Genomic DNA, 7,763 nt, shown 5'->3' with positions numbered 1-7,763 from the left:
TCATTGCCAGCTTAGTTATACCTTGAATCTGTTCTTCTAGCCCAGTCTACCTGGTAATATTCATGCTCTGGACTCCGGATACACCTGCTGTATGAATTCTATCTGGAGTTTATAGCTGAATTGAGTAGGAGAGCCAAAGTGAATCATGCTTATCCCACCTAATCCAGCACTAGAATTAGAATTTTATTTCTGTATAACCAAACAAAACTTCATATCCAGATACTTTCACTGGCAAGTACTATCAAATATTCCAGAACAAATAAATTCATCCTTAATCGAGTTAATACAGAGTACACAGAAAGCAGCCATACTCCCCAACTTATTTGTTGAGAGAAAGCTCCATATTAAAACTTGACAAGAATAGGGAGCCAGGGCCATGGATTGTCTTCTCTAATCACATAAAGACTGAAAATAAAAAAAAACATTGTTGGGAAAGACAATCCATGGTGCTGGCTCCCTACAAGTTCTTTTTTTAAAAAAAATTTTTTATTTTATTGGTACATTTTAGGTATACAATATAATGACATTCATCATTGGAAATTTGGACCTTTACATTATCTCCCTTAGTTCCTATTTTTCCCCCTTTCCCTGCCCTCCCTTCAACCCCTCCATCCCTCCCTATTTGCAAAGACTTTGCTTCCATTTTTTCATTTTCTCATATTAATTCCATCCCCTTCTTTCCTTTCCCCTACCCCTCCCACTCCCTACAAGTTCTTGCTAGCCATTCCAAGCATATCTGACTGCCCTTTACCTGGGCCACTTCTCTGGCTATGATTGCAAGTGGCAGCCTCCAGGGATGAGTCAACTCCTCTCTGCACCAAAGAGCAGCTTGCTTCTGGTTCCTACAAAAGCAGCAAACCGACAGTCTCAGTGGTCTGTTCGCCTAATGCGATCATCCTCATATGCAGCATCCATGATGACCCTTTTGCATTGTTTTCTTGGAGAATCAAAAGAAGAGGATGTTAAGCAATAATGACTGCTTTCCTGAGTAATAGTTCTGACCTTGGCTCTGATCAGAAATCACGTGTCTTCTGTCTCTATCCATGAATAAGATGTAACAGCCCAGCTTGTAAATAGCATAAAATCCTAGTGCCCATGTAATTATTGTGTAATCCCAGATTAGATATTGCACATGTGCAATATTTTCTGTGAGAGTAGTTTATATGTTACACATAACATACAATTAAATTTTTACTGTTAGATGAAGGTGATATAATTATTAAAAATCACAAAATGATGGATTTTTACAAGAGATACAGTTTTGTTTTTTTTCTTGGTACCAGGGATCGAACTCAAGTCCTTGCACTTGCGCAGCAGGCAGCAAAACCACTGAGCTAAATCCCCGGCCCACAAAGTGATAGATTTCTAAAAATAACCCACAGAGTTTAAAAAATCCATCACTGTGATTTTTAATAATTTCTTTATTGATCCCCGGTACCAAAAAAAAAATTTCTTTAGCATAAATTATCAAGAATGAGGTTAAAGTTTTAAATGTAATGAACATTTTCTTTATAAATTGTTTCATTATTTCCTGAAGGAAAGAAAATTAGCAATAGAAGAAAATATAGCTCTATGATCATACCAATGATTAAAAATAATTAAAATGGAGGATACATTTCATGAAGCACAGATTGTATCATGGTATTTTCAGTGTAAACTTTGAAGACTTAGAAATGATCTTGCTGTATAAAATATTAAACAGACCAGCTCATGAAAGTCTTTCACCATTCTGATTTTTTTTTCTGGGTACCAGGGATCAAACTCAGGATCTTGTGCTTGCCATGCAGGTGTGGTGCCACTGAGCTGCAGCTTCAGCCCCTTCTGATTGTTTATCATGAAGCCTTATGCATGTCGTTAAATGGAGTAGCCTGGATCCATGAATTTATTTGTTCTGGAATATTTGATAGTACCTGGGATGTAGAAACCAAACAGAAGGTTGAATAGGAGAAGTTTAATGTGGACGTGAATTAAGATACCTGGAACTTATTTGGTTTCTCATTGTGGCAGGTTTACATTTTGGGAAATATTAGTCAAGGGAGAGGGGAGTTTCCTGTGATGAGGAAGACTGAAGCTCTTTGTTTTTTTAACCCCAGAAAATCAGTTCTTAGAGTCCCTAGCCAACCTCCTTTTCTAAGTAGACACATGTTCTTCCTGGAATTAATGCCTTTCTTTACCTCATATTCCTTAGTTCATCCTTTATGAAGCAATTTGTTTCAGGCCTTAGATACTGGACTCATCTTGGTGTTTATTACCTATGCCTAGGTGGTAATGTGCCATACAGCAGAAGACACAAGGGAAGAGATTTGCCCTCGCTAGATTCCATCCAAAGGATTCAATTAGCTAATTCTTGGAAGGCTTTCTAGAAGGCATTGTCAGCCATCAAATTCCTATACACTCATACACATAACCTGAAGGCAATTGCATACAGTATTTTGGGGGTACCTGTGTTTTGAGTGTGATCTGTCAAGTAAGGTCAGGTATGGGATTTTCCACTTGTGGCATCATGTCGATGTTCAAAGAATTTCAGATTTTGGGTTTCAGATTTTTAGATTAGAGGCACTCGACCTGTTACTGATGGCTATTTCAGGGCCTAAATGACACACTTCATATAAAGTAGGCAGCATAGTGCAGTGAGCATTCTGTCGAGATTAGCCACTATCATTATCAGTGTTCCATGAAAAAATGAGCCAACCTTTGGGGGCCAGGTGTCTAGGAAAAGCCTGGGAGGGGCCAGAGAGGTACAGAAGCGTTCACCCGTTCAGCCCAGGGGTAGAGGAGGACGCTGAGCCCTTGAAAAGAAGTGGCCTGAATCCCACCCTGAACCCAAGGCTCCTTCCACAATCTGCCACCAGAGGGCAGCAGACACACAACGTGGCGTTCTAGTGTTCCAAGTACCAAGGCAGCAAGTTAGGACTAGGCCCCACTGGCCAGGTTAGTTTACTGTGAGGCTGGGAACTGAACTCAAGGCCTGTGGATACCAGGCAAGTGCTCTACCCCTGAGCCTCCTCCTCAGCTTCTCTGGGTCAGTTTGGGTTCCACAGCTCCCCAGAGCCCGCCTGTTTGTTCCCAGGCTGCACACACAATGCACCCTGGAGCAAGCAGCCTCTCTCAGAATGTGCCAAGTCGCCAGTTGGAATCAACACCCTGGGAAGGTGTTGACTCCTTTGGGCCACTTATAAATTTGCAAATGATGTTTTTGTTTTTGTTTTGTTTAAAGGATGATGTGAAAATCGTCATGATAAATGAAGATTATGAGGATCTAGACTGGTAGGGTCTGTGGCCTGTTTTGCCTGAATGGCGTTGACAGTCCCAGCCCGGTAATGCTGGTCCAAGCAGGCCCATAGCCAGGGCTCAGAAGGAGCAGTGTTGACACCCAGGGCACCCTTGAGCCACCACCCTGGACAAAGAGCCCTCCCTTGGTATTTAGTCTGAAGACTCCGATTTCACTCCAGAATTGGCAATGAAACACTGGGCCTTTACACTGAGCTACATCTCTAGCCCTTTCTATTTATTTTTTATTTTGAAACAGAATCTCACTAAATTGCCGGGGTTTGGCTCAAACTTGCAGTCCTCCTGCCTCAGCCTCCCAGAGTACTGGGATTGCAGGTGTGCATCAGTATGCTCAGCTGAGACTGAGAATTTAAAGCATGTACTCCTTGTGGTCCTGACTTCAGCAGTCTCATTTCCTGAACAGAAATAGGCTCATGAGTACCATTCCTTGATGTACCTCGTTAGCTATATGTGTGGTACTTACATTACTCTGCAATCGGAAGACCAGTGGATTGAATTACATTTAAATATAGTAAATGTATTTGATAGGAGGGAAGCAAAACCTGAACCACCACCAGCTTAGCTTCCTGAGCCTTCTTATTCTCTTCAGCCATTTCTCTGGACAGAGACCTCCTCATAGAGTCCTTCATGTGTTTCCAACATAGTTAAAGGCTCTGGGGTTGCAGAGAGTACCTGGGAAGGAATATGCCACCTCCAGATGTCTTTTCCTTCCATATGGAAAGAGATGCTACATTGGGAATGGTCACTTGAGTTTTCTCAGGAGTAGGACTAGCAGCAACCATGAGACAGGTCTGCAAAGCTTACCCTCTCTGTGCCTACAATAACCTGGGCAAGTGCAAACTGCCCCCTTTATTAGACCCTGTGCAGAGGAGAGGGACATGGCTGGGAGAGGACCAGCAGTTAGACTTTACCCATATGCCACCACGTGGAGGACTTAAACAGATGTTGGTCCTAATTGACACCTCCCCAAGCTGGACTGAAGCCTTTCCTGCCCATTCAGAAAAGGCTACTGAGGTAGTCAAAGTGCTTCTTAAAGAAATCACCCCCAGATGTGGACTACCCCAGTGTCTCCACGATGACAATTTACCTTCTTTTACCTCCCAAATAGCTCAGGGAGTGGCAAGGTCTTTAGGAATAAAGTACCACCTCCATTCACTTGGTGGCCTCACTCTTCTGGAAAGGTAGAGCCAACCAGACCTGAAAGTGAGCTCTGGCAAACCTCTGCCAAGGGACCTCTAAGTCCTGGCCCGGATTGCTACTAATAGGACTCATAAGGGTTTGTAATATGCCCAAGACTGGGCTAAGTTTGAGCCCATTTGATATGGGCTATAGAAGGCCAATTCTACTTCTGATAAGATAACAGGCCCAGAGGCTATGAGACTTACACTATTTCATCAGTCTGGGCCATGTACAACAGGCTATCCAAATGTATGGAACAGAGTCCTGCCAGCTCCTGGCCCAGGGGACCACCAAGCATCCGCCCTGGAGACCAACTGCTTGTAAAAATTTGGAAAAAAAGAACATCTGTTGACCAGTTGCAGCCAAACGGAAGGGCCCCTTTTCAGTGATCCTTGCCACACCCACTGCAGTAAAGGTGGCAGAGACAGATAATTGCATTCATCTTTCTAGACTAAATCGAGTCCCATCTGAACTGTCTGAAGAACAAGATCACCCAAAAGGAGAAAACTACTCCTGTAAGCCTCTGGAAGACTTGAGATTTCTCTTCAAAAAACAAAAGTCCAGTGCTGCTATGGATAAGTAAACAGGATCTTTCTAAGGCTCTCAGGAAGCATGGAAGTCTGACCTGCTCCTCACATTTGGGTTAATAGTAAAGTTTCATTCTCCTGTCAACAGGCAGCTCAATGGTCACTCTTTTCTCATTTTCTGGCAGGTTTGTTCTCAACCCAGCAAGCAAGCCACAACAGCCCCTGGTAGTTGGAGTACATAATCCCTAGTAAGTAGGGTGTACAGCTCTGGCCAGCTTAAGCTATAGAAGACAGAGACCACCACCCCTTCAGCACCCTGTAAAAATTATGGGATTTATGTCTCTCAGAGGGGAGATGATATAGAAGTTAGGGTGTGGCAAAGCTGGCTGGGGAAATAAGTGGGTCCCATTAACTAAAAGATCCCAGGGCAGCACCAAATGAGTTCCAGGACCCTGTATGTGAGTCGAACTTCTCATAAGCTCCCACAAGACATGGATGACATATAAGGACACAGATACCACGAGGAACCAACTATTGTGACTCTTCATGGCAGCCCACTCTGTGTCTTCTAGACCAGGGTGTATTTTTATTTTTGCTCTTTTTCTCCTTTCCTCTTTTCTTTGGGCCAAGTTCGCTCTGCAAAGCTAGTATTTTCCTAACCTCTTCACCTCTCACTTTTCAAATAAACTTTTGGCACCATTTTTGGCTCCTCTTGTTCAATTCTTTGAGGCAAGAAAGACCTAAAATACATTTAATTGGTGAGCTATTTCTAAAGGGACTATCTGATAATGCCTCTCCTTCTCCTCCTCCTGCTTTCCCTCTGGCTCCTGCTTCTCTCCTCCCTCACCCATTCCCGGTGTGGCGCATTCCATTTCTGAGATCCCCGGAACACATTTCACCCTTGAAGACTAAACAGTGAACACCCTCTGCCAGACACGGCTGCAATGAAGGCTGAATACTGATGTGTGGGTCAGGGCCACACTTTCCATGACAAACTCTAGGTGTTGAATGGTCTCTCAGGCCCTAAACAGCAGAGGTGGTACATGGTCCTCATACAGCAATGTTTTAGGCCCTTTGCCAAGCATAGGGGTTGAGAATCAAATATGTTATTGTTTTCATCCTCATCTCCAAGGCCCATGTTTCATGTCTTGGAAAAGTGGCTTTTCCCTTGAAGATTTTATTTATGGCTCTAATTTGGAGGATTACAAAAGGTAGATCCCTTGATATATGTGGATATTTTTCCAGTTAAAATCCCTTTCTCCAGGATACACTTTGCTAGGGGAGAGGAGCATTCTCACCCCCAGAGTGGGAATCCCTAAGAATGAACCCTCGGGTGCTCCCTGCTGCCCCCTGCTAGCTGTGCGCCGGCGCCAGCACACTGAAGACAGCCTGGAGTCATCTGCAATGCTGGCTTGGGGATCAAAACCTTCATTTTCCTCCAGTGAATCTCCGGGTCCCCAAATACCCTCAGCAGCTGAGCTCCCCTCTTCTACTCTGAATTTGTACAAGAACCTCTGGGGATTTTACAAGTTTTTGTTTCCAAATCTCAAAATGTGAGCAAGCTGGAAAGTCTGATCTACTCTCTACCCTCATTCTTCTGACTCTACCACGTTGGGCCCTGAATGACTCACTGTACATCTCAGATGGACAAGCCCTTGGGCGCACTCTGGACACTCATGGGCGCCCCTAGTGGCCACGAAGACACCGACCCACCAAAACCATGTCCATTCCAGTGGCAGATGTCCACTGAGTCATGCAGTGACCAAGAGTGACACCTACCCATAAGCAAAGACATCAACTTAATGATTAAAATAAATGCAAATGAATAATACCACAGTGTCTAGCATTCTACATGCACCAGCCTAGCAGGTATCTTAAAGTTTAGTATTAGTGAGAATGAAAGGTGATGGAGAATTTATACATCTTCTTACCCAGCAAGAAAATAATTAACTATAGGTACACCCATTGAGATATATCTATTTTATAACTTAAAAGGTGACTTAAAAAAAGCAAGTTACAGAATACCCCTAAGAATAAAAAGATGCCAAATAAAAGTCACTCAGAGATACATACTTAGGCAGTACAATTATAATTAAATATTCATAGTAGTAATGTGATGGTAAGGGTTTGCAGGTCTTTAAAGAAATCATTTGTGTTTTTTTTTTTTTTTTTTGGTACCAGGGATCAAACTCAGGTCCTTTCGCTTGCGCAGCAGGCGGCGAAACCACTGAGCTAAATCCTCGGCCCTAATTTGTGTTCTGTATCTTAAACAAATTATTCTCTCACTGGGTAATAAGTTCTTCATCACTTTCATTCTAACACTTGATACTATCTAAACTTTAGGATATCCGCTAGGGTGGTGGATATAGAGTGCTAGAACACTGTGCTACTATTCATTTGCATTTATTTTTATCATTAAGTTGACATCTTTGCTTATATTCATCGGCCAGGTCTTCTGCAAAATGTCTTGTACCTGTGGGTGTATGTGTGTTCTCATACTCCCGCCTGGATATGCCGTTCATCTGAGTTATTTTCAGTCTTTCTTCTTTGAACAAAGATATACGTATCTTTCCAAATACTGTTTGAGATATATCTCACAAGACTGGCCTTGACATCATTATATAGCCCAGGCTGGTTTTGAATTCATGGTGATTCTCCTGCCTCATCCTCCTGAGCACTGGGATTACAGGTGTATGCCACCACACCTGTTTGACCTTTTAAAATGTCTTTGTTCTAATAATTGAAAAGAAAATCCAGATTTACAGC

Source organism: Heterocephalus glaber, unplaced genomic scaffold (genome assembly GCF_053883595.1).
Source record: "Heterocephalus glaber isolate CG9 unplaced genomic scaffold, H.glaber_assembly_v1.0 deba00001472, whole genome shotgun sequence".
In the NCBI taxonomy this organism is placed as follows: Eukaryota; Metazoa; Chordata; class Mammalia; order Rodentia; family Bathyergidae; genus Heterocephalus; species Heterocephalus glaber.
The sequence above is the reverse complement of the archived record's forward strand: the minus strand, read 5'-3'. Positions refer to the sequence as shown.